This window comes from Neophocaena asiaeorientalis, unplaced genomic scaffold (genome assembly GCF_003031525.2).
Source record: "Neophocaena asiaeorientalis asiaeorientalis breed wild unplaced genomic scaffold, Neophocaena_asiaeorientalis_V1.1 scaffold67, whole genome shotgun sequence".
Taxonomy (NCBI): domain Eukaryota; kingdom Metazoa; phylum Chordata; class Mammalia; order Artiodactyla; family Phocoenidae; genus Neophocaena; species Neophocaena asiaeorientalis.
In genome coordinates this window covers 13017133-13042751 of record NW_020173731.1, presented here as the reverse complement: position 1 = coordinate 13042751, position 25619 = coordinate 13017133, and the positions used below count along the sequence as shown (strand labels likewise).

Below are 25619 nucleotides of genomic sequence, written 5' to 3'. Positions count from 1 at the left end.
TTTAACTTTTATTCTGAATGTTTAAGCAGAGGAAGTGAAAAGATCTGACCTACATTTTTAAAAGCACATGGGAGAGACTGCTGTGTGGCAAAAAGCAGGAAAGTGTGGAAGCAGGAGCTCTAGCCCGCCTTTGTAGAGAGATAATGGCAGATTGGGCTAGTGCAACGGAAGAGGGGACAATGTATCTTTAGACAAGGAGTCTTGAAAATGGACCAGATAGGGAGGTAGAGGAAGTCAAGGACGAGTCCTTGATTTTGAGTTTGAGCAACTGGTAGGGGTGGTAGCACCATTTCCGGACATTAGAAAGATGGGGAGGGACAGAGTCTAAGTTAGAGATGCCTGTTAGGCATTCCAGTGGAGATGCATGCAGGCAGTTAGATAGATGAGTCTGAACTGGAAGTTCAGGGACTAGAAGAATTTGGATTACTTAGAATCTCAGTAGCTTAGATGAACCCATGCATCCTGAATGCTCTTTCCTCAACTAACTGCCTCATACTAACATCCAAGAAACACCCCTTTAAATTTTTTTAAATTGTGGTAACTAACTCGTAACTTAAACTTTACTATCTTAACAAATTTTAAGTGCGCGGTTCAGAAGTGTTAAGTATTGCTGTACAGCCAGTCTCTAGAACTTTTTCATCTTTCAAAACTGAAACTTTATATTCATTAAACAAAAATGCCCCATTTCACCCTCCCTCAGCCCCTGGCAACCACCAGAGTAGAAAGAATGACTTTCCACCTCTATGAATTTGACCACTCTGCATGACTCATATAAATGGAGTCATACAGTCTTTGTCTTTTTGTGACTGGCTTATTTCACTAGAATAATGTTCTCAAGGTTCATCCACGTTGTAGCGTGTGTCAGAATGTCCTTCCTCTTAAAGGCTGAGTAATTACTGTATGCATATACCACATTTTGTTTACCCATTTGTCTGTCAATGGACATTCGAGTTGTTCACACTTCTTAGCTATTGTGAATAATGCCGCTGTGAACATGGGTGTACAAATATCTCTTTGAGATCCTGCTTTTAATTATATTGGTTACATGTTCAGAAGTGGAATTGTTGGATCCTATGGTAATCTATTTTTAACTCTTTTGAGGAACTGCCATATTGTTTTTCATAGTGGATACACCATTTTACATATCCACCAACAATGCACAAGGGTGTGAATTTGAATCACTCCTTATTTTTTAAAGGTACCGATTGAGAAAGCCTCAGATTTGAATTTGAAGAATTTAGAATTTGAATTTTAAAGAATGGCACTTCTGCTTGCTCCAATAAGGTTGAGCTGTTGACATAATATGAAAGGTCCTTATTAGGGACCCAGTCTCCTCAGGAATTTCAAAGAGTTTTTAAAAAGATTAAATATAACGAATGGGCCTCTGCTGACTATTTACTATAAACTAGATGGTTTACGTATGTTATCTCATTAATAATCACAGTAGATATTTTGTGTTGGAAATAGGGGATCACAGATATAAAGTGATTGGATAGTGGTAAAATAAGGATTTGAACCTTGACCTGCATGACTCCAAAGACCTTTCTCACAACACAAGGCCAGAGGACTGGTGGAGTGTAGGGGGTAATGACCACCCTGCTGTCAGGGCTGAACTCAATTAATATGGATTGCAGCTAATGACAGTGGCCCAATCTGCTTGAATTTGGGGACAGGGGATTGTAAAGATGAGAGGGGGCTGGGATACAGGGATTCTCTTCCTGACCCCACACATATTTCATTTCAATTTAATGCATATGAGCATTTACTCTGGGCCTGGCATGCTCTTAAGTGTTCGGGACACAAAGAAGGTTTTGATAGAGTACCTGCTCAAAATAAAGCAGATGTATAAGCAGCAAACTCTGATCTCATGACGGAGGCAGAGTGGCCTTAATGTGAAGATGGTTATAAAGAATGCACAGATGGGCTTCCCTGGTGGCGCAGTGGTTGAGAGTCCGCCTGCCGATGCGGGAGACACGGGTTCGTGCCCCAGTCCGCGAAAATCCCACGTGCCGCGGAGCGGCTGGGTCCGTGAGCCATGGCCGCTGAGCCTGCATGTCCGGAGCCTGTGCTCCGCAAGGGGAGAGGCCACAACAGTGAGAGGCCCGCGTGCCGCAAAAAAAAAAATTGCACAGATAACTTTCCCATCATTTTTGAGTCTAGAAAGCAGTCACTTTTCAATGGAAAACACTAGTTCTGGCAACTGGGCCTGAGAGACACTCCTTAGCTGGATCTAGATAGCCTGGACAAATACACCCATTAGGTACAGATGTTAATTTTTTTAAAATTCCAGCATACCGAATAATACTTCACTTAGTAACAATGAAAGTCAGCAGAGTCTGGGGGCCAAACATTGATTGGGATTCTTTCCAACTAAGATCTACCAAAAAAACATAGTATCCCCATGTGGATTTGCACTAGGTCTTTAGTCATCTATTCTGTTTCAAGGTAGACTTGGGAGGAAGAAAAGAGGGAGGGGATGATTGAGATCAGGTCAGGAGGAAGAGTTTCAGGGAATCATTCACTGTTCAAAAATTCCTTTGTTGATGGATTCTAACCTCCATTTTGACTACTGCCTCTCTGTTTCCCTGGTTCCTGGATCTAGGCCCTCAGAGCTTGATTTCAATATAGGAAACCAAGTAGGGGATCCTGATGTCTCTCAGATTGCCAAAGGAACCCGCATGTGAAGAAAGTTCATTTGGGACGCTGGTGCTTTCTGGGAGGTGTCAAGCCAGCACTACCCAGTTACTAGACTGCAAGCAAACTAAGGAAAGAGGCTATGTTATTCATTTCTGTAGCCCCTATCCCCAGCTGGGCATATAGTGCTTGGCGCTTAGTAGGTAATTGGTAAAGTATTATAAAGTGAACTGTATTTTTGGTTCCCTACAGAGTCTGCCTGTCTTCAGAACCCAATGTTTGGTAGAACAGCCACCATCAACCAGGACAGGAAAACCCTTAGGCCTTCAGGCCAGTTAGACTTTCCAGGGGTTCATGTCATTGCTATTTCCTTCCCACCCAGAAAAGTACAGGTTAAGCCACAGCCACTAGGCAAAGCTGATTGCCTTTGATGTTTGGACCCACCCTGTCTGGAAGAGACAAAGTGCCTTCTGATTCAAATTCCTACCAGCAAAGAGAGTTATGCACCTGTGGCCGCCAAACCCTTCCACTTCAACCTTCATAGAACCCAAAAGCCACTGTTTTTATAAAACAGCCTCTGATCCCAAACAACCAAGGGATGAGGGGTAAGCCTGAAATCCACCCAAACAGAATTATTGAGTTGGATATGAAGAGGTCAGTAGAAAGATGATCATGGTGATACAATCCAGGCCCTGCTGCTTGCCAATCCTGAAAACTCTTGATGCCAGAGAGGGACTGTTTACTAGTCTGAGGTTTTGATGGGAAGTCCTGGCTATACTGGCACTCAACAGTGGTATCTCAGAGTTTCCAAGGGAGATGTTTCCCCTTATTCCCTTGGCACTGAGTGGTCATTAGAAGTCTTCACCATGGATAGTCTCCTCTCTCCAGAGGGTGAAACAAAGATGTTGGAGCTGGGAGAAAGGCTTGTTTTCTTTCAAATGCAATAGGAGAATAAGAACTTGGAACCTCAAGTTCCAAGTTCTGGGAAATGCATTGAGGACTTCAGAATTTCCTTTTAATAAGCTCTTTAAAAATAAGACAGAGAACAACCTTTCTTATTTAATGGATAGTATCTCTTTATTTTTACTGTATATTTACTGCATGCTTGCTATTATTAACATGATGAGGACATACATGACGGATTCCGGAAGATCACCTTCTGGAAAATGTGAGTGTATCTGAGTCAGGAAAGGGAGGTTGTTGGTTCAGGGAACGATACCTAAATGAGGATGGAGGCAGAGGAGACAACCTGAAATTTGAAACCTGGAGGGTTTGGTCATTCAGTGATTCAGTATGTGACATCCCTCTATGTTCTACAAATGAGCTAATGGTTCCCCTCAGACTGTGCCTGGGGCTGTTGGAGAGAACAGGTGTAGGATAGACCAGTTCCCAGGATGCTGGTACCTGTCACGGATGTTACCTGGCTGTAGGTGAGACCAGGTCTGGATATTCGCTCTAAAATACCACGTACCATTTCTGAATTCTCACCACAACCCTATGAGATAGGTATTTTCATATCTTACTTTTACAGATGAGGAAACCAAAGTTCAGAAAGGCTAATTAATTTGTTCAAGGTCATATAGCAATTAAAATCAGCAGGGCTTGGATTCTAAACTTAAGTCTGTCCACCCCTAGAGTCTGAGTTCCTAACCAATATGCTATATAGAATCTCCAGAGTAAAGGAAAAAGCATGGGTTGGGAACACAGATATATGTTCACATTCCAGCTCTACCACTTACTAAAGTAGTCTCTGTGACTTTGGGCTAATTGCTTAAACATCAGTGAGACAACGTTCTCATTTGTAAAATGGGGGCAATAACCTTAACCTCATGAGATGTTGGGAGGACTAAATGACACAAAGGACATAGACTCCTAGTAGGGAGGCTGCCACACGTGGACCTTCAATAAATGGTAGCATCCTTTAGTTATTTTAGTAGATTGTCAGCTCCCTGAGGAACGAGGCAATGTCGTTGTGCCTCCCACTAGTACAATGCTTGGCCAAGTGCCTGGCACGTGTTAGCCCTTTTCTAAGCATTATGAATAAATGAAAGGTGAAGAAGCTGGATTTTACTAAAGGGTAGTAAACATACTTTGGTAACTTAAACCAATCGGAGAGAAGCTAGCCAAGGGTAGAGGTGGGACTTTCAGGGCTAGAATTATTGAACTGCCCCAAGGAAGGGCAAGAAAGGTGACTGTAAGGTCAGTGTAGAACCCTCCACAGACAAATGTACAAACATCTTTGGGGGATAGATAGGGAAATATCTTACTTATCTTGGGGGTCACGGAAAGGTCAGGATTCAAGAGCCATGTACAGAGCAGCCCACAAGAGGAGATGCCTCAGCTGCTTCCCAGACAGGAGTGTAAGAATCAGGTTTGGGTTGGGGAGAGAATACCACCTAACTGGTGGCACCGCTCTGAATACCCTTAGGCTGAGGAGAGTGGTTAACTCCTACCTGGAGATGGATGAGGCTGAATCCTCAAAGCAAGAATTAGGAACAGGTCCCATGAGCCCATCCAAAGGTCTGTGGACTTGGATCTAGTTCAGTTAGGTCTGCAAAGACCAGGAATAATGATCCTTAGTACCGTGTGAGATATCTAGAACTCTAGTTCCTTCTGTGGTCCCTGAAATAAAACAATAGTTTAACAATTAAATAAAAAACAGATAAGAAAAATTCCTTAAAAACAAAAAGAGGAAGGGCAATATATTGTCACTGTCTTGGAAAGGACAGGGATTTTGAGTCAGACAGAATGGCTTTGAATCCCAGAATCTAGAGCATGCCCCTCAATCTCCTTGGTTTCCTCAATTTCCTTGGTTCTCCTTCAGGTTCCTCATCTGTAGCATGAGGATGTTAACACCTAGCTCTTTGGGTGGTTTTAAAACAATTGTAAGTATATAGCACAGCACCCGGCACATGGGAGACATTTAGAAAACGTCATTTCCTTTCCTCACCTTGCGTGTTTGTCCAGGAACTCGTTAAAAATAGGACCTTATATCCTAATCTATGGGAAGGTCAGAGGGAAGACAATTTTAGTAGGACTGTAGCTGGTGACAGCCTGGAAAGAAAACAGACTAAATACCTGACACTTGTAAGAAAAAACAGAAATGGGGGTTAGCAGGCCCAAAGGGTCTAGGAGTCTGACAATACAGCCCTCCACTTAGGAGGAGTGGTTCTCAGCCCCGGCTGCACATGGGAGCCACTGGGGTGGCTTTGGAACACAGCCGGGCCCAGGCCCCACTCCAGACAAATGGAATAGAATTTCTGCAGTTGGAGCCTGACATCTTTTTGTGGACTGATGGATGATTTTAGTGTGAAACCAGGTTTGAGAGTGCTATCCGGAGGCAGGGGGAATGATCATGATGACTTCTAAGATGGAGGTCATCCTAACAACTAGCTCCAAAAAGAAGGGCTTTTCAAACTTTTATTTATGAAGTACCCAGAAAAGGAGAGAACGAATGCGATCGAGGAACATGATCCAAAGCAGCTCATTCAAACTGAAATCTCACATTTGATGTAAAAAAATCATCTGAATTTTGTTCCATAAAGCACTCATGTTTATTTCAGTAGAAATTACCCCTCCTCCCCCCCAAAAAAATCTCCTTGAGTAAAAATGGTGCCCCAGATATGCCATGCTTCTCCAGGGCATCATGAATCCCAGGAATCCCCAACTGAACAGCATAATTTTAGGTCATTCACCTTGGCTGACGAGCTCCTCGGCCACTGGAGGGACAGCTGGGCGGGGGGTTGCCCCTGTTTATGATGCTGGCTGTGGGGTCACCCAGAGCAGGAACTGACAGGCCCAGCTCCCTTTGTCTGCTGCTGTAGCCTGAGGAGGGGGCACTGTTGCTTCTTCCACAACTTTCTTGCTAGAGAAACTGCCCGATGGCTCCTAGCCAGGCAGCTTGGTAAAGCTTTGTGAAGAAATAGATTCCTTTCCCAGTCCTCCTGAGGCTGTATTTCTAAGGGAATTTACAAGAATAGAAATTGTTTTCATCTTCAGTCAAGATACAGAAAGCTTCACTCTCTCCCCACTTCCTCCCACTTTTTAGATCCCCAACTGCTTTAAGAAACACATCCTTGTGGGAGAATTTGCTCTCTCCTCTACCTCCCTACCAGCAGCCAGACTCACAAAAAGTACTTGAACTGCCCTGAGGCATTTCTGTCTGGCCTGCTACTTTCCTTTGGACCTGCCCCTCTCTCCAAATCCATTGCCCCCTCCTTCTCCAGCCCCCCCATTTCATAAATTTCAACAAAACAACATCTTCCAGGAGCAAACATGTTCTGGTTTGAGGGGATAAGTGGGATGTGGGGTGTAGGATTAGAAGGAGCTGCCTTCTTTCCAGAGAACTAGAAGAAGGAAGCAGAGGGAGTTAACATTTTTTAAGGCTAAGTCCTCATACATCATTTCATTTAAACGTCATAAAACCCTGGAACACAGCTACAATTATCTCCATTTAACACATGAGAAAAACTGAGGCTCAAAGAGGTGAACTAAGATTTAAACACAAGCGTATGGTATGTATAGTATGTATGAATGAATGAACAGATAAATGAGTGAATGGATGGAGTAAACTAAGAAACAAAATTAGGATTCTTTTGACTGCACCACCTGCCCAAGGGTCGCCAGAAGTCCCTACTGTCAGTGATCCCCCTCAGGGAAATATACTGAAGGCCACTGTCCCTGGCTTCTCACAGGCAGTGCTAACTCCTTATTGTCTGTGTTTCTCCTGCTGCTGCGGCTCCCAGCCTCCAATTGTCGGCCCAGGGCAGCAGCAGAGGCGCTCAGCATTTGCCCTGGGACCTGTGTTACAAGCTGTACTGTCTAAGTGAATCTTCTGTGCCCACCTGGGAAAGTTGGTTGGAAGGAAGTTCTCCCAGAAAGCCCCAGTTCCAGAAGATCTGCTCCTGGGGTCTCCACCACGGAGTCCAGGACTGTGGGAAGCCACCTGACCTGCCGCAGAACACCCACCTTCCGTGTCTCTCTTTCTTACAGAGCCAGGTTTCTGTGAGAACCAAGCCTGAAGGGGGACAGAAGGCCAGGTGTTCTCTGACTCTTTCTTTCTTTCTTTTTCTGTGTTCTGGCCTAGTTCTCTTTGACTCTGGCCCTGGTTTGTACTGACACTGCTGAAGGAACATCTCCTCAGACTCTGCACCCATGCCTGGGGCATCGTGGGTATTCAGTCAAGGTTTGATGAAGTGCACTGAGTGGACAGCTGCCAGACATACCATCTTCTCTCAACAGGAGGGAAGAGAGCCCGGACAGGACAAGAAATGGAGGAGGGGAGGGAGACACTGGGGAAGGGAGGAGGGGGCCCTGAGTTAGGAAGGCCTTGGTCTTTAGTTGGCTGCTGTGGGTTTGCTGGAGGAGAGGAGTTAGTGTCACAGATTAGTGGGATTTGACATGAACAAGTGCTGTTATTTGGAAGGGAATGAAGAATTGAAAGGTTAGTAGCTGAAGAGATGTTCTTGCCTAGTCACACTGTTGTTCTTAGAGACCTGTGTCTGCAGCCCAGGGCTGGGAGCCCCATGGAAGCTCTGAGCTGTGTCGCTATATCATCAGGAGGCATTTTAAGTGAGTGAAAAAAGTGACTGGGGTTCAGGCACAAAGCTGATGCTTTAATTAACGTCCTCTCCTCTGCTGTGTGAGGCCCTCTCCTGATTTAACGCAGCAGGAGGGATGGGAAGAGAGCACCAGCTGGTTATAGGTAAAGGAAAGTCAGATTTTGTTGCTTCTTTTTTTCTTTTTCTTTTTTTTGGCTGGATGCCTCTCCAACTACAGAGGACCACCTCCTGACAAACCTCCTCCCTTCTGCATTATTCATCCCCTTGCTTCTTATGCGTATGAGTGCCTGTGTGTGTACACGTGCACGAGCACTGGGGAGGGCGATAGGTGTGCACAGTTTGCCTGGTTGTGCCCGTTTCCTACCTCATGCAGACTGTTGTCTGTGCCCCAGGCTGCCAGCAGCATCTCCTAAAGCCCAGTACCTCCCAGGCCTGGGGGAAATGCAAGGAAACAGCAAGGAGCCATTACCTAAGACCTCTGGCTTCTGGCAGTTGAGTGGGCTTGGCCACCAGGCAGAAGGAACCTTGAGTGCTGCTGGCAGGGCCTCTGGCAGCTCATGTAGTAACTGTGGCTCCAACCCGTCAACCAGGGCAAAGGAGCCCAGAGGCATGAACTCACTTCCACTTTAAGCTCTGGGATTCAGAGAGGTCACCTGGCCCCATTCATCCGGGGTCATTAGGGATGTGGCCTCAGGGGCAGCAAGGCAGCTCCTCTAGAGGTTGGTGACCAGGCGCCTACTAGAACCCAGCATCCTCTGGGGCTTAGAGCAGGCGACGGATGGAGGAGAGCTGGGACCCCTCTTGCTTGGCAGTCGAAGAAAGCAGTCTTCCTGGTGAGCTTACAGCACCCAAGATTGTTCTCTCCTCACCTCACACACACTGTCCTGTCCACCCAGCCCTACTGGGATCTTCATGCAAAGTAATAAACCCAGGCCTAATGGCCCTAACAGCAGAAGAAGCCTGGGTACCAACCCGGAGTGCCCAGAGCAGCAACAATTTGGCCGCACTCCTTCCCCATGGTATACATCCAGCCCTACAGGCTTTGGGTCCCTCCTGGCCCCTGCCTCTCCAGGGACCCTCCCCGAGGAAAGCAGTACCCTTTAAGTGCTTGGAGATCAGTGCGGGAGGCGCCAGGGGAGTGTGTGTGTCATTCACTAGCTAAAAGCAAATCCTGCCTTCGCATTTGCCTGCAAGTGCCCGCAGCCTCCCACTTGCTATTGTCTCTGGAGCCTGCCCTGCATTTCTGTGAGCCTTCTGTGGGCACTGCTATGTGTGAAGAGACTCAGTGAGAATAGGAACTCATTGGATTTGCTGATAATTCCCTACTACCTGAGATGCGTAAATTAGGACATATTTGCTCACTGCAGAGGGATGGGTGCTCCACGTGGGAACTGTGTTCTCTGCAGAGCACCACCGCCTGTGGGCACATCAGTGTACGCGTGGTAACGTATGCCCGCACAGTCTGGCAGCAGCACTGACCCGGGAGGCTGAATTGAACCACACGTAGGGGAACATGGTTGCAATGTGCTTTAGAGGAGAGTCAAGGCAAGCTGCCCTCATCTCTTCTCATTGCAGAGGAGTAAGCAAGCCAGCGGTCATATGCGCCAAAGCCTTCACACATTGCACGCTTCCACATATACGTACATATTTTATTGAGATAAAAATACGATTCTCCATTTGAATGCGCGATGCGGTGTCATTTAGTGCATTCACAGCGTTAAGCAGACACCACCACTCTGGTTTCAAAAGATTTTTGTCACCCCTGAAGAATGCCCCTCACCCAGTAAGCAATCACTCCCCATTCTTCCTTCCCACTCAGTCCCTGGCAACCACTAATCTAGTTTCTGTCTCTATGGATTTGCCTATTCTGAATTTTTCATACAAATGAAATCATACAATGTGTGATTCTTTGACGTCTTTAACTTAGCATAATGTCTTCAAGTTTCATCCAAAGTGTAGCATGTATCGGGACTCCATTCCTTTTTATGGCCGAATAATAATCTGTTGTATGTATTTACCACAATTTGTTTATCCATTGATAAACGTTGGGGTTGTTACAGCCTTTTGGCTATTGTGAATAGTGTTGCTATGAATATTTGTGAACAAGTATTTGTTTGAGTACCTGTTTTCAATTCTTTGGGGAATATACCTAGTAGTGGAATCGTGACTAATATGGTTAAACATAATTCTATGTTTAACTTTTTGAGGAAATATATATATATATATATATTTTTTTTTTTTCGCCAGCCTTTTTTTTTTTTTTTTTTTTTGGAAATATATTTTTTATTTGATCCTCACAGCACCCCTGTGAAGTAGACAGGGCAGATATTAGAGAGAATGTATATTAAGCATCTAGGTCGTTCATTACCTACACATAATAAGTGCTCGATAAATTTTAAAATAGTATTATTATCAGATGCAGAAACTGAGGCTCAGAGAGTTCAAGTGACTTGCACAAGCTCTCTATAAATAATAGAATCTAAACGAAATCCACGGCTTCCAATTTTAGACCATAGAGCCAGTCTTCTTCCAACAGATTTCAGGAACTCAGGCCATGGATTTTCCCCAGGAAAAAAAAAAAAAACCAATAGTGTGAATTTCCCCTTGGGCTCAGGGACCTGCCCTGCCCTAGCCCAAGGAGAAGAGACAGGAGAACTGAGCAGGGAGAGACCTCCCACTCTGCTCTCCCAACCTCTTCGCTGTCCTGCCTTCTCCCGGACCTCAGCTCTGCAACAGCAGCCTGACAGCAGGTGGAGAGTGGCGCTGAGTGTAACTGACAGCTGGCTGGACTGTCACTTCCCCTGAACTCCCATTGTCCCTCCAGAGCCCCTGGTTTTCCTGCCTTTGGCCCATCTGCAGAAATAGTTACAATGGACCTTCCCCTGGGGCAACCCAGGGCGGGTGTGTGACCCAGAGGCTCGCCCCTGCGCAGAGGATCCATCTGCTTGTCTCTTCTCATCTGGGATCCCGCCTGAGCATTTCATGTCTGCATCAGTGTTTACTCACCAGCACCTCAGAGGGACTTGACCAGTACCCTCACCTCAGAGGGCTGGGTCTGCAGCCCGGAGGAGTTAAGTGACTTTCCGGCACTCAGGCAAGGGAAAGACAGCACAGATTCCCGGCAGGAGCTTTCTGCCCAGCCCCCATTCTCTTACTGTGCCCTGCCCATGATACCAAGAGTAAGGAGCACAGACTTCTGGAGAAGAGAGGTGTCGCAAACTCAGGCAGGAAAGATCCAAGAATCCATGTGGTTCACCCCTGCCTCCGGATGAGATTAGGCTGAAATCCTGTGGGTCTAGCTGACCCCTGCAAATACAGCAGAGGCATCGAAGAAGTGGCAGCCAGGGGGTCCTGGGGGACTTTGTAATTTTTGCTTTGTTTCTTTAACTCGTCCATGATTGTTGCCTTTGGGCCTATCCTTCTGCTTTCCCCCCTCCCTCTCTTCTTGTTAAAAGTCTGTGGTTTGACCGCTTCAAAAAGTGGCAGCCACTCCCAGATTTTATGGTTCTGAAATGTCAAGACCAGTTGGGAGTTCTGTTTTTATTTTTCTCCTGAAGAGTAGGGTGGGGAAGAGCCCTAGAGTGTCCTAGCTTCAGGGGAAAGGCCTTAGGGGAAAAAGTTGACAGGTTTCTGTCTCTTCCTGTGGTCTCTTTTGATTCCTAATGATGCAAAGGTCAGAATGGAACAGAGAGGAATGGCCTGGCAGTGACTACCTTGGGCAGAAGGAAGGAGGAGTGATTGGCAGAGGGTGCCTGGGAGCTGGCAACGTTCTATTCCTTGACCTAGTGAGTGGTTATGTGGGTGTTGCTGACCTTGAGCTATACATTTGTGTTTTGTGCATCTTTTAAAAGAAAATATTTATTTGGCTGAGTCAGGTCTTAGTTGCGGCATGCGGGATCTTTCGTTGCGGCACTCAGGCTTCTCTCCAGTTGTGGCATGAGGGCTCTAGAGCGCGCGGGCTCACTAGTTGCAGCGTGTGGGCTCTCTAGTTGTGGCGTGTGGGGTTTAGAGCACGCAGACTTAGTTGCCCCACGGCATGTGGGATAGAACCCACGTCCCTTGCATTGGAAGGCAGATTTTTAGCCGCTGGGGCGCCAGGGAAGTCCCCTGTTTTGTGCATCTTTATGTATGTGTATTGTTATATTTCACAACCGAAAAGCTTAAAGAAGAACGATCCTGGCTTACGAGTCAGAATATCTGGGTTCATCCTCGGCTCTTCCACTTATTTGTCATGAGATCATAGTATAGTCAACTTACTCTCTCTGGTCCTCAGTTTCCACATCTGTAAAATGGGGGTCAGCAAACCTTAAAGCTCTCAGGGTGGCTGTGAGGGCTGAGTGAAAAACTTGTGTATTGTTGATACCCAGTAAGCTATAAAGCATGATTCACATGTAAAATATTATTTTATTTTACGGAGGGTCAGATAAGGGTGGAGATCAGCAGGAGAGCAGAGGCTGCTGATGGGAACTGGGCCAGCCAAGGAAAGGTCAGCAGCCATGCTTCGGGTTTGTGGGGAGGATGGAGGTATTAGTTTCCTAAGGCTGCCAGAACAAATTACCAAAATCTGGGTGGCTTAAAACAACAGAAATTTATTCTTCCACAGTTCTAGAGCCTAGAAGTGTGAAATCAAGGTATTGGCAGGGCCACACTCCCTCTGAAGGCTCCAAGGAAGAGCCTTTCCTTGCCTCATCCTACCTTCTCCTGGCTCCCCGTAGATCTTGGATTTCTTTGGCTTTGCAGCTGCGTCACTCCCATCTCTGCCTTCATCTTTACACCATCTTTTTCTTTGTGTGTCTCTGTGTCCAAATTTCAGTCTCCTTTCTCTTATCAAGATATAGGTCATTGGATTTAGGGCCAACTCTAGTCCAATATGACTTCATCTTAACTTGACGACATCTGCAAAGACCCTATTTCCAAATAAGGTCATATTCTCAGGTACCAGGGATTAGGACTTCCACATATCCTCTTGGGGGACACAATTCAACCCATTGCAATGGAATTCTGGATGGAGAGATAGAGAAACTGGACTCAGGCCCCACTTCTACCACTTTGTGGACTTGGGCACTGGCTTCTTCAGCCTAAATGAGAAAATAAGTAGGAAATTAGAATTTGTTAAATGCCTGTAACGTGGTGTAAGGGTATTGTGAGGTTGACAATGTCATCCTTATTTTGCAGATAAAAAGATTGAGGCTGGGAAAGGGCATGGAAGTTACTCGATCCCACTGCTAGTAAGAAGGGTCTTCTGGGATACGAGTGGAGAGGAAGTGCATGGTGACCCCTTCTGGGGCTCAAATTCAACAAGTCAAAGCCATATGATTTTATAAAACACCGGAGGGCTTATTCCTGGTCCCCAAGTGAATCAAAGGATAGGAAGTTAAAAAATAAACTGTAGTTGAACTCAGAACCCAGGACTTACACTGCCTTGTGGAAATGAGTATGAGTGTAGACCCCTGAGAGAGGATGCACAGCTGTGTAATTCCCTCTGCTCAGTGGCCAGCTCAGCACAGAGTCCTGCATTGGTCATGTGATATGGGCTGTGGAGGACAGGACAGATTCAAATCTCTGCTCTGTCTGCAACCATAAACGTCCACAGCTCCCACCCCAAAGTGCCCTGACCCCTGACTGGGCTATGGCATAGGTTCCTATCTTGGCTATAATGTTGCTGTTGGATTGTCTATGGGTGCTTGGCCTGTCCGTGTGTCCCCCTCAGACTGAGAGATCCCCAGAGACCATCTGGTAAGCATTCAGCACAGCTCACTGTTCAGGTACCTTTCAAATGTAAGCACTGTGCTAGGGATATAGACAAGGGTTGGTTTTCCCACTCCAAGGAATTGGCCCAATTTTCCAGCAGGCATTCTCTCTTTCTAACCCACTGGCCAGCTCCTTCCCAGGGATCCAGCTCCCCAGCAGGTGAGGACTGATCTTCTCTTGCTCTGACCATCTTCTGGGGCCACAGATGCAGCTGCCAATACTTCTGGTCACAGCTCCAGGTGCAGAGGAAAGGAAAAAATGATGGTGTTTGCTCATTTAACAATTTTGAATAGAACCTTTCAGAAGGGCCTTTGGCTGGCTAGTGGTCTAGCAGCCAGCAGAAACTAATGCCAGGTATAGCAATAGCCTGGAGAAGTTGTCCCTTCCAGCCTCTCCCTTGCAATGTGCTGGTCCCCTAGAGAAGACTAAAGATGTTCCAGTGTTTTCTCGCTACCTCTTGGGCTGCACTGGAAGTGCCCAAAGGAACAGTGGCTGAAATCAGAATTCTGGAAGGCCCCTCGGATCAATGGCTCTCAAACTTGAATCTATCTCAGAATCACCTAGGGCAGTGGTTCTTAGAATTTTGTGTGCACCAGAATCACCTGAAGGGCTGTTAAAACACAGATTGCTGGGCCCCATCTCCAGAGTCTGTGGTACAGAGGGAGAATTTGCATTTCTCAGAAGTTCTCAGGTGTTCACGATGCCACTGGTCTGTGACTACCCTTTAAGAATACTGGTATAGGACCAGAGTCTCGGGCCCCAGTCCAGGAGATTCTTAGTGAGAATAAGGTAGGGCCCAGACATCTGTATTTTTAACAAACTTGCAGGTGATTCCGAAGCACAAGGTTTAGGAAATCAATGCCTTAGAGCGACACTGTAAGTCAGGGCTTAGGACTTCCAAAGACACACTCAGGGGATACTGAGGAAGCGGACTTTGAGTACGGTTAGGGCAAGGACAGTGTCATATACATAGACATCTCTGTATGTATTTGGCAGCAAGCAGCATGAAAGAGGTGTGAAATGAGAGTTTATTGCTGAGTGAAAGCTAGGACTTCCCCTGGGGTAAATGGAGATCGCGCACTTTGTTTTTTTAATGAGGGAGACATTGAATAAAGCTAGTGGTCCTGGTTACATTCTGGGACTTTGCTCAGCCTGATTAGAGGATTATTTCCCACTTTGGATTAAGAACCAGATAAGATTCTTGTATCTTCTTTCTCTACCAAATTCTCCTCTTCCTAAAATAGGTAGAATAATGTCAGTATCCCTCTGAGATTAGGAGGGAATGGGAACTCCCATGCCAGGTCTGATGAATTGGTAGTGACTGTTTGGAGCTCTGAGTCAAGGGGGGGATTTAAGTCTGAACTCAGCAGAAAAAGTAGGAAAGAGTGATGTGATTGATTAACAGTGGCTACCACGGGTGCGTAGTGAGGATCTGCTGTCCCTGGGCAAGAGCAGGAGGGTTGGGTAGCTGGCAGCCCCCAGAGGCAGGGGTTTACCAGACTGAGTCTTTACTATAATTCTGGTGGAGAGGCTGAGATCTTCAGGATGTGAGGAACTGGCCCTCAACAGCGAGGAAGAAAGCTGGTTGTCAGAACTGGGGCCTGAGGTCAGAGGTGGATGAAGAGGCAAGGAAGGGCTTGATGCACAAATCCAGGGCTCCAACACCTTTAATTCCTCTTGCCCAGGTCCAGGACTGGAACACCAGACTGTGTTGGGGCCCCCGAAGGAGTGGGGACCAGGCAAGGTAGCCTGCTCGGGCAGCCTGGACTGACTCATTCTGGAAAGAAGACAAATTTTGGGCTCCTGAGTCCTGTCGGCAGTGCTGACCTCCTGTCCCTAACCTCATCCATCCAGGCTCTGCTGAGGGACTGGCCAGGCCTGGACAAGCATTTGGAAGCGTCTGAGATCAGAAGAAAAAGAAAATAGCCCATGTCTGGGAGATGCATTAACTTTCCACCCTGTGCTCTGACACCTGGTTTTCCACTGGGGAAATTCATGGGATGCCGCTGCCTCCTTCCTGACCTCTGTGTCCCTGGCTGGGCCTCCTGACCTTGTTGCTTCCTCTCATCCTTCAGAAGATGACCGTGCATCCATTCAGGCAAAGTTCCTATACTTGTGCAGCCCCGGTTTCTGCTATGAGTCTGTGCACATTCCTATCTGAGGACAGAAGGGGTCGTGATGGGCTCACAATTAAGTCCTGGAACCGCAGCGTGGAGCCAGTTAGTGTGCAAGTCCCAAACCAATGTTGCGTGGCAGCCTGCGGAGGATCCAATCTGGCCCCAGGGTTTCTGGGCTCTGAGCAGGGAGCAATAGGAAGGTAGCCCCTTACACCCCACCTAAAATAGCAAGACTGTGCAGGACAGCCCTGGACTGGCACCCAGACGTAAAAATCACCCCTTAGAGCATTGCCTCTGCCCAGGCTGGCTCCCTGAGAGTTCCCTCATTTCTTCACCAGCAACCTGGGGCCTCGGTCAGTTTCCCTCTCCTCCTCACTGTGCCACCACCTACCCTCCCCCAGTACAGTCGGAAAGTGGCCTTTTCGGCTCCCCTTCTCTGGCTCCCTCCCATCCTCCAAACCACAAGTACACAAGTACACGGGTCTTTCTATTTAAAGATGTCTCTACATGGAAACAGACAGGAGGTAAAAGAATTGTGGAAAATATCCCCAAAGGTTTTATAAATTTTTTCTACCAGGAAAGAATTTCTACTGGGCAGTGGCTGACTCACAGTGACACAGCAGGCCAGTGATGCTTGGGGACACATCTGCTCCTCTTAACAGGGTTATATATTCCATGCAATCAGGGGCAATGCACGGTCCTCAATGATCCACAGGGTCTAGTGGTGCCTGCACACAGTAGGTCCCTCATTCATTTTTTTTCAACAACACTTATTGAGAGTCCTTAGGTGCCAAGCATAGGGACTACATTGATAAACAGGACTGTGGAGTCCCTGCTTTTAAGGAACACATGGCTGAAGAAAGAGATGAACATATATCATTGCAAAAGAGGATGTCATCATAAGCCCTGTCAGGGTGGAGAGTTACTAATGCTTTTCCAGAGAGCCTTGAAGGATCAGGAGAATCTTGGCAGGTGTTGATGCAGAGAAAGGGCATGGCAGACAAAGGGAGCAGACTTGGCCATTCCTCAGACGCATGGATGGGCCAGCAGGAAGTTATTACCAGAGTGGTCAGACTGAATGGGGAGGCCGTTCTGTCTCAGCACTCCCTCTCTGACCCCTTTGTTGTCCTCCTCTTATTAGTGTGGCAGGGATTGGTGACAGGTGGGGAAGATGGAGCTCAATGGTCTTTCCACCTTCCTCCCAGCTCTTCTCTAGACTCCTTCTCCCCTTTCAACACCCCCCCACCTATTAAACAATAGGTGTTTAATAGGTGGGACAATAGGGGGACAGTTAGGGTAGGGCAACTGTATGGTATAGTGGCTCAGAGCAGAGACTTTGGAGTAAGACTGTCTGAGATAAAATTTAAGTTTTCCTACTTACTAGCTATGTGATCTTAGGACAGCCCCCTCTATGTGTCAGTTTCCTAATCTATAAAATGGAGATAATAGTAGTGCCTCCTTCAGAGGGTTACTGTGAGAAGGAAATAACATGTAAAGCACTTAGAAATGGTACCTGCCGCATGGAGAGTAGCTATAAGTGCTAGCAATCATTACTACCCCCACCTCTATTACTATTGTTACAGGATTCTAAGTTATGATATCTCAGGGTCTCTTTGGAGTATCTCTCATTCCAGATTCCGTAGAACTGATACCCTTAAACCAGTAATCCCCAAACTTTTGTGTGCATCTGGATTACCTGAAGAGCTATTGGTGCAGTCACAGGGGTCTCTATCTCAGGAGCTTCTAACTCAGTGGTCCTGTGTTGGGGCCCAGGAACTTGTAATTTTATCAGTTTCTCTGGGTGTTTCTGATGAACACCAAGGACAGTGAACTTTGCAGAAGCTGATTGTTCCCTCTTTCGGGTTCAGGGACTGGGCATTCTTGTTCTATTGCTCCTGACCCTCAGGGCTGGATTAACTGGGTACTTTGTTACCTTAGAGAAGCATACCTGGGGAGGAGATTCGAATGTGTTTGCATCTTGTTGGCAATCAGGAAGGGATACGGACAATCTGAACAAAGGGTTTATTTGTTATAACACTTAGGAGTGAGGGTAGGGCTTCCAGGGACCCAAGCCTGAGAGACCTTGATTAAATGTGAAGGAGGGATGGTGCAGCAAGGTCTAGGTTACAAAAGGAAAGTCTCTTCTCGTCCAGGGGTCCAGGAGAAGAAGAAGAGGACCCGGGGGTGCTAAGGTGGGGCAGAGCAGAGGTATAGACCAGCCCTAAGCCAGGGAAGCTTTGATGCAGATCCTGGGAGGGACGAGCAGTCGTTCCACTGACTTCTTGTGTCCCCTGGCCAGCTATCTCCCTTCTCCTCTTTGCAACTTCAACATTTTGACCCCTTTTTGCTCCTGTGTTTCCTCCCATTTCCTGTTGAGAGGAGGATCTTGCCTCTTTGTGGAGGAAGGCCAGAGAAGACCTTCAAGAAATACCAGGCCCTAGAAGGAAACAGCTGAGGAGAAGCAGCTGCCTTTCATATCTGCACCAACAAATGTTAAGCAAATCAGTGACCCTTCAAGGCTGCTTCTCAGGGGAGGAAAAGGAAGGGAATTATGATCTAAGGCCAGAAGTCTTAGCTGACTTTGGTGCACTTCAATGGGGAGAAAACTTTTAGTTAAAAGCTGTTTTAGTGCTGATCCAAAGGGAAATTGAGCCAAGTGAACTACAAAGTAATTTCTGACCTTGGAAAAATAGAAGGCAAAATCCAGCTCCCCCTAAGCACCCCCTCCCCAGGCCTAGAGAGAACAGAGTTGATTACTGCTATCCCTGCAGGTTATGTTCACTCCAGTAAGATAGTATTTAAATGTATAGTGTTTACCAAGCTGTGGCTTCAGAGGTAGCATGAAAGGTCTAGAAGGGGTTGAGGGGCCTTCACAGTGAGTTCCATGACTGCTTCCAACTCTGCTCAGCTCCAGCTCCCTCTCAGCCACAGGCCGCCACTAGGGAACAGCAGTGATGCTTTCACTTCTTCGGGGCTTTTCATGAAGGAGAGCTGCTAAGGGTTTAGGCCCCTGGAACTCCCTCAAATATGTATGCCTGTCATTTCTGGTAATGTCTATTTCATATCTGTCATTCCACTTCAAAAACTTTTTAAACATTTCCTATATCATGACTTCATATTCTGTGTCTGATAATTTCAATACCTGAAGCTCTTGTTGGGAAGCAGGGGGCCACATTTGTTGTGGTGGTTTATTTCTTGTGTGTTTACTGATCTTCGATGGCGAGGTCATATTTGATTTTTATTTCTGAAAAACCTAGAGAACTAAAATGAAGATTCTTTCCTCAGTGAGAATTTGCATTTGCTTTTGATGGAAGTTAGGACCACTACGGACCACAGAAAGCTTTATACCCTAGTGGATCCTTGGCTAAACCTCAGGGTCTTGGGTTCAGCTCCTCCACTTCGCTGATGGCCCAAGGCTTAGTCTCCTAAAAGCAGCCCTGATATCAGCATTTATCCTCTGGGCAACCCTCACCTTTTACTTACACTTAACCATTCACAGTACTGGTTTTAGTTCATGGTTTGTAAGGCCTTTTTTCGTCCTTGTAGAATTATTTATTACAAGTCTGGCACTGAAATAACAATTATATTTTGTATAGGGTCTAGTTGTTTTGTAGCAGAAATCTTCAGAATTTTTAGTCTATCAAACTGCTGCATTATGAAGTCAAGATTTAAATTTATATCCTGCCTCTGACATGTGCTAGCTGCATGGCACTTAACCTTTTGAGTCTCAGTTTGACTCTCTGTGAAAAGATGTGTAAAAATACCTCGCAGTTGTTCCCGTCCATTTCCCACTGCCACACACTGCAAATTGTAATAGATGATATTCACGTGAATGACACACCAGACGTTTATAATACCTAAAACAATTTTACAGGGAAGTAAAGCACTACAGTAGTCTGTATTTGTTACAACTATTAACGTATGTGAGATGTAGTTACTACAAGCACAGATAAGATAAATCTCGTGTTATGTGAAATTTGCCTACCTTTACTAATTTTTCCCCCCACCCAAAATGGCATTTTGGAACAGAAATCAGCAAAATACTTATTATGTGATAACCTTGATTCTGTTTTAATTCTAACATAATATAAAAAATGTAAATAATTTGAAAACTTTGGTATTCTAATAGGTCTTCGTATAGCAAGGAGCTCATTCAAGCTGCTTTAGGGCATAGGCAGGCTGGTGGCTGCTCTGAAACCAGAAGGCTGTTGGGATTCAGCCACTTCTCTCTCCCTGTGCATGCCTCCTTTTCCTTATAGCCTCTGTTCACTCCCAGTTTTGCTTCCTGATAACCTCATCTTGCGCACAACTTTCATGGCCTTTCCCTTCTCTATATCTTTCCACCTCAACATCCACTGTTAACTACCTCCCCCTTCCAATGGTTTCGACCTTGGATTTCTGAAAGCAACCACCTGAGGGTCCTGGTTAATCTTCTAGCCAGGGCTGGCCAGTCTGTGAATTGGCTGCCACTGGGTCACCTTTGCCCCAGTCAGCTGTATCTAAGAAGACAGAATCACAAAGTTACAGGGGCCTCGGGCAGGGCAATTTTCCGTAGAAGTCTGTGGGTATGGTAAGCGTTCACTGAAGAAACACTTTAAAACTCTAGGGGAAACAACAAGGTAAAGGGTTTGTTACACCAGTGTGTCAGGACATGGTGATTATAACAAGCAAGGAGCACAGCAGCTGTTACATACACAGTGCTGAATATGTGAGTTTTCTTCCTGCCAGAAATTTTCCAACCCCGAACTTGTGAGGGCAGGTGGCTTCCTGAGGTTCTATTCCAGCTTTGAGTTTTCATGGAATGAACACATGCATCTGAAAGTATTCCTGGTAGTTGGGCCTTTGATGCACACCCGTTTTAGCCCTAACCCTCCAGGTGTCAGCAATAAGAAGAGGCACTGACTTCTCTGAAGTGATGCAGAGCCCTAGAGCAGAGTTGTCAGGACTAGGACAGTCTAATGGTTGACTGGGTGGACTCTGGAGCCAGACCACCTGGTGTGAATCCTGAATCCATCATTTACTAGCTATATGACCTTAGCCAAGTGTCTTTACCTCTTTGTGTCTCTTTTTCCTCATATGTTAAGTAAGGGTGATAATTATCTTTAAACGGTTGTGGCAGAGATTAAACGAGTTGACACACACAAAGCCCTCACGGCACCATAACAATACCCAATAAACATAAGTTATTGTATTATTAAAACTTCCGGAGGCCATCCTGCTGATTGTATGCCCCTCCATGATCCTACTTCTAATTCACCTCAGAGAACTGAGTCCTCTCCTCTTAGAATCACCTGGAAGAGGATTCACAAACACTTCAGAAAGGCCTTATTGTATCCCATGGCCCATAAAGAAGTAGAGACATTTTCCCCTGCTCATTCTGCTACAACCCAATCTCATGTCTTCTTTGTGTCTCCTTGTCCTTAGAAGGAAGAAGGGCATGGCCCCTGGCCCCTTGCCCGTGTGCTAAAGGGATCCACAGCTAGAGAACAGCCCTTTCCCTTTGAACAGTGGGAAGAGGGCCACGATGTTTCAGAGGCAGATAGCAGCAGCTGGAGAGAGGGGAAGGGAAGCTTGATATGTCCAAACTTGCCCCTTCGGGGGCCATGGTCTCTCATCTCTCCTCTTACAACATTCCTTCTAAAGAATTTTTAGCTTAAACTTAATGATGAAATCCTGTCCCTAGATGAAATCAACCATCCTTATCATGACAGAAAAATGCAAGTATCTGGTACTTTTCCATTACACATAGAGAAAACATAGGGAGTCTTAAAAAAGAAATGTTTGGGTGTTTTAATCCTTTCTTCAAAATGTTTCATTCCTCTCTTTTTAGAAGATGATGACATTCTCCAAGCATTTCAACCAGGTTTGTGAAAGTCTCACTCCTGCTCACACGAATCACATCTGCATGTGCAAAAATACAGAGGAACACGAAAACGTGATTTTACGCACATTCAAACACACAGGTATCTACAAAATGGCACTCACACATGCCTGTCTACACACCACACACACACACACACACACACACACACACGTATACCTGCAAACATTCAGGTTCACAACAGATGGCACACATACATATGAACAAATAGAAACTAGTAAATAGCGCCATTTCTGCAGTGTTATTGCCATATACAAGCATCCTTCATTTTATTGTGCTTAACTTTATTACATTTGCAGATACTGCATTTTTCACAAATTGAAGGTTTGAGGCAACCCTGCACTGAGCAAGTCTATCAGCACCATTTTTCCAACAGCATTTGCTCACTTCATGTCTCTGTGTCACATTCTGGTAATTCTCTCAGTATTTCAAACTTTTTCATTATTATTATATTTGTTCTGGTGATGTGTGATCAGTGGTCTTTGACGTGACTCCTCCTCACTAAAGCCTCAGATGATGCGTAGCATTTTGTTAGCAATAAAGTATTTTTTAATTGAGGTATGTACTTTTTTAGACCTATTGCACACTTAATAGACTACAATATAGTGCAAGCATAACTTTTCTATGCACTGGGAAACCAGAAACCTTGTGTGACTCCTTTCATTGTGATATTCATTTTATTGCAGTGGCTGGAACCCAGCCTGCCCTATCACCGAGGTCTGCCTGTACTGACACGGAGCGCATATACGCACGCATCTTTGGTGTGGCTAATTCACTACCAGGTTTGGGGGTAGGAAAGAAATTGCATCTTTTCAGGGAGGATCAGAAATCTAGCTGAATTCCTAAACCTGCTGGGTTCCCCATCTCCTCCTTCTGTCCTTGGCTCTCAAGGGAAATGACTGAGTTTTTGAACAGAACTGAGGCCGGAGGATTATTCCAACTCAGAATAGTGGATCCTTGAACATGGGCCCTTCAGAGAGTCCAGTGGAGTCTAAGTAATGTCTACTATGAAAAGAGAAATGAATAGCTCCACCACTGAAAACAAGTGTCCAGAAAACAGCAAGTTTATCCTGTGCTAGAGCCAAGGAGCAACCAGGTGCCAATTACATCCCTGGGGGAAGGAAAGGGCAATGCAAGCACAGACTGTGCCCTGTTGTAGGAGAGATACCAGAGGCAGGAAGGGAGGAAAATCTGAATCTATAAGCTTTCTTTTTATATAAACCAGACTCATAAGTTTTCTTTATTTCAGCTGGAACTCACATCACAGCTGCCCTATTTACTTACCTACTGGCTGCATTCCTTAGAACCAGTTTTTTTCCTGTTCAAATGGAAACCAGGCAGAATTGGGAAAATATTTCTTCAGCCAGCTCCTCAGCACTGCTGTCTGAGGGAGACCATCTGACCCAGATGCCCTTTAAGTAAGTAAATACAGTTTTGCCCCGTCCCTGAGCAGAGGAGGGTGTACGAAAAAGGCAGAGGAAACGTTGGGTTCCGGAGGTGGGCTGACGCTGGGGTTGTTCTAACTGACTTCCCTCAGGTCCGTGGAGTCCAGTGGTGTGCTGGTAAATGTTTAACAGCCAATTCTCGGGGCAGGGCGGGGCGGGGGGCTGATTCGTAGTGCCTGCTGATTTCCATGGCCTATTTGGAGCTACCAAAAGTGAAGTCCCTGAACATGGAGTTGGGAGGAGATGTGCACTGGCACTCCATTTCATAATATTTCTACCATCTGATACAATAGATGTACGTAACCTCCAGAACGTAAGTAATTATAAAACGCAGTAAGATAATTAGTGAGTGATGAGTGTTGAGTATTTATTACCTTTGTTTTTGTTTTGTTTTGTCTTCATTTTTTGGTTTCTTGGTTTTTTTGGCTGAGACGCACAGCTTGGGGAATCTGTGTTCCCTGACCAGAGATCGAACTTGGGCCCCGGCAATGAAAGAGCTGAGTCCTAACCACTGGACCGCCAGGGAATTCCCACCTTTGTTTTTAATATGATGTAATTGTCAGTTTTTATAACTTAATTTCAAATGATGTAGAATGCCTTTAACAACCTGCTCACAAAGTTCTGGAAAATTGAACAGTCAGTTCTTGCAGGCCAGTGTGGGCTGCCTTTAGGGCACCACTGCTGGGATCCCTCTGTTACTTACAGTCAGGGAATAAATGCATTGGTGTTAAAACCACTCCCACTAGAAGCAAAGGCCACATCACCGGGGGAGAGGTTTAGAGTGGGTTCCATCTCCTTAAGGAGGTTCGGACTTCCAGAGACAGAACAGACAACTGCTTGGGGGAGAACAGAGGTTGACAAACACCATGTGGGTTTTTTGTTGTCATTCTACCCACTCTGAGTGTTTGACACGTGGGTCAGGGGGTTCCATCTTACCCAGGCAGCTCCTAACTGTATGTGCTTCCACTGACGTAGTTGAGATAGCTTGATAACTTCTAGTTTTATTCCCTTAAGATCTGTGTGCTCTAAGGATAGCTCTCTGGCTGGAGTTCCCCAGCATTATCTGGGTCTCAGACCTTTGCCACTTTAGCTGGAGGATCCTGGAGGTGTCTGTGGCTATATGCTTTTCCTTGTTACTTCCTGGACCCTGCCTGTAGGAGTTGGGATGCTACTTGTCTCCCAAAACTCTCTTGTGGGAAAACTTCTTGCATAAGAGAGACAACATTTTACTCAACTGGGGTCAAGGGAGGCTACACATCTGGCCCCAGCCTCTGATCTTCTGAAAAATTGCTGAGCTTTATCCAAAGTACTCAGGTCCAAAAGTGGCAGTGTGAGGAAAAAAGAGTATAAGGATTGAAACTGGAGGAGAAAAATCTTAGTAGTAGGGTTATAGGGCCAAGAATTGAGGTAGAATTTTTGTCGAAGGATGTACAAAATGTGCCCAGGACAGCAGGTCAGACAGGAGACAGCTGCCTCAGAAGTGTTTAAAGTGTGGAGAGGTGGGAGTGAACAATGGTAATAGGTTTGGGTCTTCCATTTTGGGGTTGTCTCTGGTGGCCGCCTGCCGGCACAGTCAGTCTCACAATTCCTCGCACTCATCAGGACCTTAGCTACATTGGCCCTGAAATTTAATGACCCTCATTCCCCTCCTGTCTTCATGTCCCTCCAAACCAAGTGGGGATTCTATGGTCCTTCAGTGTAATCATCCCTTGTGTATGTCTTTGTCTTTCTCCAACATGCTTTAATGAGGTTCAGTACTGCCTGGAGATCCAGCTATACTTCCCTAGTAAATTCACTCCCCAGTTCCCAACTGCAGTGGATGTATAGCCCCCACTCCTATTGAGGCAGGTCCCTCCCCAAATGTTGGGCTGGTCCCATCTCCCCCTGTCTACTAAAGACTTTTGTCCTGCAGTTCTCCCCTCTCTCTCCTGAAACATCAATTATTTCCTCTCTACTTGATCAAAACTCTAAATTTCTTATAAAACTCTCTCTCTCTTTCTCTCAGAACTTCTTCCTCTGCTTCAGGCCAGAAGCTGCAGAGGGCAGAAGAGATGGTGATCAGCTTATATTCTATGTCCCCACCTTGTGCGTCTCCTCATTTTCCCCTCCCTCACTAGGCTGCGTAGTTCTCCAAGGCCGCTGCTCAAGGAGAGAGAGGAGATGCAGGGAGCAGGAAAGTTCTTACTTGACTGGCACTGTTCACTATAGTGCTGATATTTTCTGGCCTTAG

The 25619-nt window shown here is 46.0% G+C and overlaps 1 long non-coding RNA gene across 3 annotated transcripts in view; it reads left to right on the top strand.

Moving 5' to 3' along the window:
• LOC112403477 (uncharacterized) overlaps window positions 1-25619 on the top strand; it is an 89168-nt gene that overhangs the window by 17606 nt on the left and 45943 nt on the right. For 2 of the 3 annotated variants that reach the window (XR_003003911.1, XR_003003909.1), the window contains exon 1: window positions 16115-23362. This is a non-coding gene — a long non-coding RNA (uncharacterized LOC112403477). Of the gene's footprint in view, window positions 1-16114; window positions 23363-25619 lie in introns of those variants that run through there. The other variant, XR_003003910.1, reaches the window with a different exon arrangement.